Genomic DNA, 9,588 nt, shown 5'->3' on the forward strand with positions numbered 1-9,588 from the left:
TAGTGTCTGGACATTGATCTAGATCAGTTTGGTGTTGTAACCTCTAATGGTTCAGGTTAGTGTCTGGACATTGATCTAGATCAGTTTGGTGTTGTAACCTCTAATGGTTCAGGTTAGTGTCTGGACATTGATCTAGATCAGTTTGGTGTTGTAACCTCTAATGGTTCAGGTTAGTGTCTGGACATTGATCTAGATCAGTTTGGTGTTGTAACCTCTAATGGTTCAGGTTAGTGTCTGGACATTGATCTAGATCAGTTTGGTGTTGTAACCTCTAATGGTTCAGGTTAGTGTCTGGACATTGATCTAGATCAGTTTGGTGTTGTAACCTCTAATGGTTCAGGTTAGTGTCTGGACATTGATCTAGATCAGTTTGGTGTTGTAACCTCTAATGGTTCAGGTTAGTGTCTGGACATTGATCTAGATCAGTTTGGTGTTGTAACCTCTAATGGTTCAGGTTAGTGTCTGGACATTGATCTAGATCAGTTTGGTGTTGTAACCTCTAATGGTTCAGGTTAGTGTCTGGACATTGATCTAGATCAGTTTGGTGTTGTAACCTCTAATGGTTCAGGTTAGTGTCTGGACATTGATCTAGATCAGTTTGGTGTTGTGACCTCTAATGGTTCAGGTTAGTGTCTGGACATTGATCTAGATCAGTTTGGTGTTGTAACCTCTAATGGTTCAGGTTAGTGTCTGGACATTGATCTAGATCAGTTTGGTGTTGTAACCTCTAATGGTTCAGGTTAGTGTCTGGAGTGGCTGAGCTGCTCCTTCATCTGTGGTTAAGTGTGTGTCCCTGCACTTTGGCTGGGTCCCGAATTGCACCCCGTTCCCTACATAGTGCACTACTTTTAACCAGGCCTCTATGCGTAGTCCCTATATAGTGCACTACTTTTAACCAGGCCTCTATGCGTAGTCCCTACATAGTGCACTGCTTTTAACCAGGCCTCTATGCGTAGTCCCTATATAATTAGTGCACTGCTTTTAACCAGGCCTCTATGTGTAGTCCCTATATAATTAGTGCACTGCTTTTAACCAGGCCTCTATGCGTAGTCCCTATATAATTAGTGCACTACTTTTAACCAGGCCTCTATGTGTAGTCCCTATATAATTAGTGCACTACTTTTAACCAGGCCTCTATGCGTAGTCCCTATATAATTAGTGCACTACTTTTAACCAGGCCTCTATGCATAGTCCCTATATAATTAGTGCACTACTTTTAACCAGGCCTCTATGTGTAGTCCCTATATAATTAGTGCACTACTTTTAACCAGGCCTCTGTAGTCCCATATAATTAGTGCACTACTTTAACCAGGCCTCTATGCGTAGTCCCTATATAATTAGTGCACTACTTTTTAACCAGGCCTCTATGCGTAGTCCCTATATAATTAGTGCACTACTTTTAACCAGGCCTCTATGTGTAGTCCCTATATAATTAGTGCACTACTTTTAACCAGGCCTCTATGCGTAGTCCCTATATAATTAGTGCACTACTTTAAACCAGGCCTCTATGCGTAGTCCCTATATAATTAGTGCACTACTTTTAACCAGGCTCTATGTGTAGTCCCTATATAATTAGTGCACTACTTTTAACCAGGCCTCTATGCGTAGTCCCTATATAATTAGTGCACTACTTTTAACCAGGCCTCTATGCATAGTCCCTATATAATTAGTGCACTACTTTTAACCAGGCCTCTATGCGTAGTCCCTATATAATTAGTGCACTACTTTTAACCAGGCCTCTATGCGTAGTCCCTATATAATTAGTGCACTACTTTTAACCAGGCCTCTATGCATAGTCCCTATATAATTAGTGCACTACTTTTAACCAGGCCTCTATGTGTAGTCCCTATATAATTAGTGCACTACTTTTAACCAGGCCTCTGTAGTCCCTATATAATTAGTGCACTACTTTTAACCAGGCCTCTATGCGTAGTCCCTATATAATTAGTGCACTACTTTTAACCAGGCCTCATGCGTAGTCCCTATATAATTAGTGCACTACTTTTAACCAGGCCTCTATGTGTAGTCCCTATATAATTAGTGCACTACTTTAACCAGGCCTCTATGCGTAGTCCCTATATAATTAGTGCACTACTTTTAACCAGGCCTCTATGCGTAGTCCCTATATAATTAGTGCACTACTTTTAACCAGGCCTCTATGTGTAGTCCCTATATAATTAGTGCACTACTTTTAACCAGGCCTCATGCGTAGTCCCTATATAATTAGTGCACTACTTTTAACCAGGCCTCATGCGTAGTCCCTATATAATTAGTGCACTACTTTTAACCAGGCCTCTATGCGTAGTCCCTATATAATTAGTGCACTACTTTTAACCAGGCCTCATGCGTAGTCCCTATATAATTAGTGCACTACTTTTAACCAGGCCTCTATGCGTAGTCCCTATATAATTAGTGCACTACTTTTAACCAGGCCTCTATGCGTAGTCCCTATATAATTAGTGCACTACTTTTAACCAGGCCTCTATGCGTAGTCCCTATATAATTAGTGCACTACTTTTAACCAGGCCTCTGTAGTCCCATATAATTAGTGCACTACTTTTAACCAGGCCTCTATACGTAGTCCCTATATAATTAGTGCACTACTTTTAACCAGGCCTCTATGCGTAGTCCCTATATAATTAGTGCACTACTTTTAACCAGGCCTCTATGCGTAGTCCCTATATAATTAGTGCACTACTTTTAACCAGGCCTCTATGCGTAGTCCCTATATAATTAGTGCACTACTTTTAACCAGGCCTCTATGCGTAGTCCCTATATAATTAGTGCACTACTTTTAACCAGGCCTCTATGCGTAGTCCCTATATAATTAGTGCACTACTTTTTAACCAGGCCTCTATGCGTAGTCCCCTATATAATTAGTGCACTACTTTAACCAGGCCTCTATGCGTAGTCCCTATATAATTAGTGCACTACTTTTAACCAGGCCTCATGCGTAGTCCCTATATAATTAGTGCACTACTTTTAACCAGGCCTCTATGTGTAGTCCCTATATAATTAGTGCACTACTTTTAACCAGGCCTCTATGTGTAGTCCCTATATAATTAGTGCACTACTTTTAACCAGGCCTCTATGTGTAGTCCCTATATAATTAGTGCACTACTTTTAACCAGGCCTCTATGCGTAGTCCCTATATAATTAGTGCACTACTTTTAACCAGGCCTCTATGTGTAGTCCCTATATAATTAGTGCACTACGTTGGTTGCCGTTTGGGACTCAGCCGTTGAAACACACGTACACCTGACATTACCACTGCAGTCTCAGACTGTTTGCTATAATTATTAATATTATTCTAATGAGGATTATTTAGTGTTATTGTTATTATAAGGATGATTTAGTGTTATTGTTATTATAAGGATTATTTAGTGTTATTGTTATTATAAGGATTATTTAGTGTTATTGTTATTATAAGGATTATTTAGTGTTATTGTTATTATAAGGATTATTTAGTGTTATTGTTATTATAAGGATTATTTAGTGTCACGAACAGAAGAGGACCCAAGAGCGCAAGTTCAAATTCAGAGTTCTTTATTCAAGGTTACAGGCGGGAAGAGGAGTCCCAGGGGTGTCAGGGGTCTTACAGGGTCCTCCTGTGGGTACCTGTGCTCCGGGGTCACCAAATGTCCGGGGGTGTCCAGTCCAAGTGCTTAGTGTGTGTGTTCCCCAGTGATGGAGCGGCGTATCGGGCTGAGGGTGGTGAAACGTCTGGGCACGCTCATCTGGTGGTCGGAGACCTGGGGGACACACACACACAACAGCAATATGAATGGCAGGCAGAAGTACAGAACAGGGCTGGGCAAATATCGTGGTGAGAGACAGAAGGCAGAAACGAGTTACCGGAGGGGCTGAAGATCGGAGAGTAGTCGAGGTCCAGAAGGCAGGTTGGGATAGACGGGGCAGTAGAACAAGGAGGCAGTCAAGAAAGGATCGGTATCACAAACAGGAGTCAGAGCGCAGACAGGCAGGTTACTGGTCCGGGTTTGAAGACGATCTGACAGGGCTTGGCTGAAAAACAGGGCTTGATATACTGGGAGAGGAAGTGGGGAAATGCAGTTCAGCTGGCAGAGTAATTAGAACAGAGTGAGGCAAGGTGAGGATGGTGAGTGGGAAATGCAGTGCAGCTGGCCAGGTAACAAGAGCAGAGCAGGGCAGGTGGAGCTAGTTAGGCTGAGTAGAGAGAGAGGGGAGGTGAGCAGAGTGGAAGATAATTGAATGCAATTAATGTTGCTACCAGGGAGAGAGAGTGCTCATGACAGGACCCCCTCCAAGGGACGGCCCCAGAAGTCCCAAGAACAACATCATGCCGGGAGGGTGGAGGGGAGAGGCGGCGGGTCAGAACTCCTCCGAGCGGTCCGAGTGAATCTCCTCATCCTCAGAAGGAGCTGGAGGGTCACGGTCGGGAGACAGGACAGGCACTGAGACAGGAGCAGGGCGGGCCGGACGGCTAGGAACCCCTCTTGGACGGCCCCCTACGGATTGCAGGCTGATCAGGATGTAGTCGGTGGAAGTCAGGTGATAAGGGTCCGGTCCACTATCCTCCTGGCCGGGATCCAGGTCCTCTCCTCTGGACCATATCCTCCCAATCAACGAGGTACTGAGACCCCTACCCCTTCGCCTAGAGCGGAGCAGCCGCCGGACGGTGAAGACAGGACCGCCATCTACGAGAGGCGCGGGAGGAGGAGGCGCCGGAGCTGCAGGGACCAGGGGACTTTCATGGACCGGCTTGACCTTGGAGACGTGGAAGGTGGGGTGGACCCGCATGGAAGCGGGCAACTGAAGTCGGACCGCGTTGACTGATGACTTTCTGCACAGGAAAAGGACCAATGAAGCGAGGGCCAGCTCGGTGATACAAACCCGCAGCGGCAGATCCGGGCAGACAGCCAGACCTTCTGACCAACCCGGTAAGTAGGTGCTGGGTCCTCGTCGGTTGGCACCCGACGGCGTAGCTGGTTCCAGACTTCAGGAGCACAGTGCGAGCCTGGGCCCAAGTGCGGCGGCAGCGCGGGCATACGCAAGAGCAGACGGACAGGTGGCATCCGCCTCCTGCTGGCAAACAGTGGAGGTTGATACCCGTAGACACACTGAAAGGGGAGAGCCCGGTGGAGGAACTGGTGAGTGAATTATGGGCATATTCCACCCAGAGCAGGTGTTGAGCCCAGGCCCGGGATTTTGGGAAGCCACACACCTCAGTGCCTTCTCCAGCTCCTGGTTCATGCTCAGTCTGGCCGCTTGACTGCGGGTGGAATCCAGACGATAGGCTGGCGTGTGGCCCCAAGGAGATGACAGAACCCTTCCAAAAGGTTGCTGAGAATTGCGGGCCCCGGTCTGACACTATATCCTGGGGTAGGCCATGGATACGAAACACATGTTCCAGGACCACCTGGGAGGTCTCTTTAGCAGAGGGTAGTTTGGGAAGGGGGCACGATGGTCATCTTACTAAAGCGTCAACAATGGAAGGATGACGTGTGTCGTCAGAGGGCGGAAGGCCCGTAACAAAGTCCAGTGAAACGTGGGACCAGGGCCTCTTGGGTATGAGTAGGGGTTGCAGCAACCCAGCAGGAGGCTGGTTGGGAGTCTTGTTTCGGTTACAAGTGGGACAAGCTCGATGAATTCCTCGGACATCCCGTCTCATCCCCGCCACCAGAAACGTGGGGACCAGATGAAGGGTGCGAGTGATGCTGGGATGACAGGCCAGACGGGATTCGTGCCCCCACTGAATCACAGGTGACCTGGAGATTTGCTGGAACAAACAGACGGTTGGGGGGCGCTGGAGCTTGGACCTGGCTGGTCCCGAAGAGCCTCCATGACCTGCTTCTCGATCTCCCAGGTGAGGGCCGCACCAAGTGGCTGGGAAGAATGGGAGCTGTCATGGCGGTGGTCTCGTCCCTTCTGAAACATCCGGGAAAGAGCATCAGGTTTGATGTTGCGAGATCCCGGCGGTAGGAGAGCGTGAAATTGAAGCGCGTAAAGAACAGAGACCACCGCTGTTGACGGGAGTTCAGCCTCCTGGCTGTTTGGATATACTCCAGGTTCTTGTGGTCTGTCCACACTACGAATGGTTCCTTTGACCCTCTAACCAGTGCCGCCATTCTTCAAGGGCGCAGCTTGACAGCCAACAGCTCGCGGTTCCCAATGTCGTAGTTGCATTCGGCAGGGGTTAGCCGACGGGAGTAGAAGGCACAGGGATGCATCTTGCCATCCTCAGCTGCTCTTTGAGAAAAGCACTGCACCCACTCCCACGTCGAAGCATCTACCCCACCACAAACTGCCTTGCTGCATCTGGCATCTGGAGGATGGGAGCAGAAGTGAAACATGTCTTGAGGATATTGAAGGCCTTATCAGCAGCTGATGTCCATTGGTACGGTTGTTTAGTGCTGGTTAGCGCCGTGAGGGGTGAGCCACTGTGCTATAGTTTCTGATGAATCTCCTATAAGAGTTGGCAAAGCCCAGGAACTGTTGCAACTTCTTCCGAGACTCAGGAACTGGCCAGGAAGTGACAGCCGACACCTTCGGAGATCCATCTGAATGCGCCCTCGGTCACCACATACCCCAGGAATGAAACGGTCTTGGCATGGAACTCGCACTTCTCTGCCTTCACGAAAAGAGAGTTCTCCAGCAGGCGGCGCAGGACCAACCGGACGTAGTGCGTGTGTTCTGACAGAGTCTTTGAGAATATTAAAATATCGCCAAGGTACACAAATACGAACGTATTTAGCATGTCCCTGAGGATATCATTCACTAGGGCTTGAAAACTGCTGGGGCATTGGTGAGGCCGAAGGGATGACGAGATATTCATAGTGGCGGTTGGGTGTGTTGAACGCTGTCTTCCATTCGCCCCTCCTCATCCGCACCAGATGGTAGGCATTGCGAAGGTCCAGCTTAGTGAATACAGTGGCTCCCTGCGCAAAGGCAGACGAAAGAAGGGAGTGGGTAGCGATTCTTAACCGTGATGTCGTTCAGACCCCGGTAATCTATGCATGGACGAAGAGAACCGTCCTTCTTGCCGACAAAGAAGAATCCCGCCTCCCTGGGGGGGAAGACGACGGTCTAATTATCCCGGAGGCAAGAGAGTCACTAATGTAGTCCTCCATGGCCTTTCTTTCCGGGGCTGACAGTGAATACAGACGCGACCCTTGGGAGGTGCTGTGCCAGGCAGGAGATCAATCGCGCAGTCATAGGGTCTGTGTGGGGGTAGAGATGTCGCCTTGGATTTGTTGAACACTCTTTCAGGCTGTGGTAACAGGCCGGAACATTGGATATGTCGGAGGTAGCGCTAGATCCTTCCCCGGTGAACGGGCAGGGTGGCCCCCTTAAACAGGTCTGGTGACAACTCCTTCCCCACTCACGGACTGTTCCTGTCTCCCAGTCGATGTGGGGGTTGTGCTGACGGAGCCACGGGTATCCAAGAATGAGTGGTTGGCCAGGTGAGTGTAGGAGGTGAAACTGGATGGACTCCTGGTGGTTTCTGACAGCAGGATTGTCAAGGGGCGGAGATATGAGTGACAGTGCCAAGATGATGCCCATCCAGGGCTCGTGCAGGAATGGGTTGTGTCAGTTGATGATGGTTCACGCCCAGTTGCTGTGCAAGCTCAGGGTCCATGATGTTTGCTTGCCCGGAATCCACAAGGGCGGCCAATGTATGAGTCTTGTCAGAAAGCTGAAGGCGGAGATGAAGCAGGGTCTTTCGGATGGAGGGAGACTGAAGGCTTGTTGAGCTCACCCGGATCTCCCCTACACCTGGTGAGCTGCGGCTTGGCCGGACAAGTAGCGACACGGTGATTCTCGCCACCACAGTAGAGGCAAAGGTTGGAGCTTAGACGGCGCCGACGCTCCGGGAGTCAGAGAGGCACGGCCAATCTCCATGGGCTCAGGCGGATTGAGTTGGCTATGGGACTTGACAGGCAGGGGCCTGGACAGAGCGAACCCGAGTACGGATGGCAGGTTGACTGAGACGGCCCTTTCCCTCCTCCGGGTCGTATACCGGTCAATGCGAACGGCAAGGTCAATGGCGGCACTCAAGCGTTGAGGGCGGGTCATGGGAAACAAGCTCGCCCTTGATATAGTCCGCCAGGCTATGGAGGAAGGCTTGCACCAGTGCCTCTGGGTTAAACGAAGCTTTGACTGGCCAGGGTACGAAAGTCAATGGAGAAGTCTGCCACTGTCCGATTGCCCTGACGGGATGGTGAGCAGAGCTTGTGACGCTTCGGGCTGTTGGCGAGCCTAGGTCAAAGACCTTTAACATCTCCTCCTCAAAGGCACTGAAGGAGGCACAGGCTGGGGTTTGCCGGGTCGATTCCGCCGCCTCCACAACCGAGCTCGACGGGTGAGAGTGTGATGACATACCCCCACCTTGGCTCCCTCTGTTGAGAAAGTCCTGGGCTGTAGTGCAAACTGGATTCGGCAGCTGCTCAAGAATGGTCTTACTGCTTCTGGTTGCCATCAAACGCTCCGGGTTCCCAATCCGGTTCAGGAGCGTGGGGATCTGGTGGCAGCACTGCCGGGCCTGCAGCATTGGGACCTCCAGCGGAGGGATGAAGGAGTATCGTGGTACAGGAACAAAAGGACCAGGGGGGTGCAGGTGGAGTAGCCGGGCTTGAGAGTAGTTGCAGGGCTTGCAGCTGTTGTGCTGCAGTTGGAACTGTTGTTGCTGCTGGTTGAATAGCTGGAGAAGGGGAAGCGATGTCGCCAGCCATCCGATTATGCCCTCAGAGCCGTTCCAGTCGCTGTAGGGCAGTCCTCTCTGGCTCTTCCTCCATCGTGGTCAGGGGAGGCTGGGTCCATGATGGTCAGATCGTTCTGTCACGAACAGAAGAGGACCCAAGAGCGCAAGTTCAAATTCAGAGTTCTTTATTCAAGGTTACAGGCGGGAAGAGGAGTCCCAGGGGTGTCAGGGGTCTTACAGGGTCCTCCTGTGGGTACCTGTGCTCCGGGGGTCAGCCAAATTCCGGGGGTGTTCAGTCAAGTGCTTAGGTGTGTGTTCCCAGTGATGGAGCGGCGTATCGGGCTGAGGGTGGTGAAACGCTGGGCACGCTCATCTGGTGGTCGGAGACCTGGGGGAACACACACACACAACAGCAATATGAATGGCAGGCAGAAGTACAGAACAGGGCTGGGCAAATATCGTGGTGAGAGACAGAAGGCAGAAACGAGTTACCGGAGGGGCTGAAGATCGGAGAGTAGTCGAGGTCCAGAAGGCAGAGTTGGGATAGACAGGCAGTAGAACAAGGAGGCAGTCAAGAAAGGATCGGTATCTGCAAACAGGAGTCAGAGCGCAGACAGGCAGGTTACCGGTCCGGGTTTGAAGACGATCTGACAGGGCTTGGCTGAAAAACAGGGCTTGATATACTGGGAGAGGAAGTGGGGAAATGCAGTTCAGCTGGCAGAGTAATTAGAACAGAGTGAGGCAAGGTGAGGGATGGTGAGTGGGAAATGCAGTGCAGCTGGCCAGGTAACAAGAGCAGAGCAGGGCAGGTGGAGCTAGTTAGGCTGAGTAGAGAGAGGGAGGTGAGCAGAGTGGAAGATAATTGAATGCAATTAATGTTGCTACCAGGGAGAGAGAGTGTCATGACA

This window comes from Coregonus clupeaformis, unplaced genomic scaffold (genome assembly GCF_020615455.1).
Source record: "Coregonus clupeaformis isolate EN_2021a unplaced genomic scaffold, ASM2061545v1 scaf3784, whole genome shotgun sequence".
In the NCBI taxonomy this organism is placed as follows: domain Eukaryota; kingdom Metazoa; phylum Chordata; class Actinopteri; order Salmoniformes; family Salmonidae; genus Coregonus; species Coregonus clupeaformis.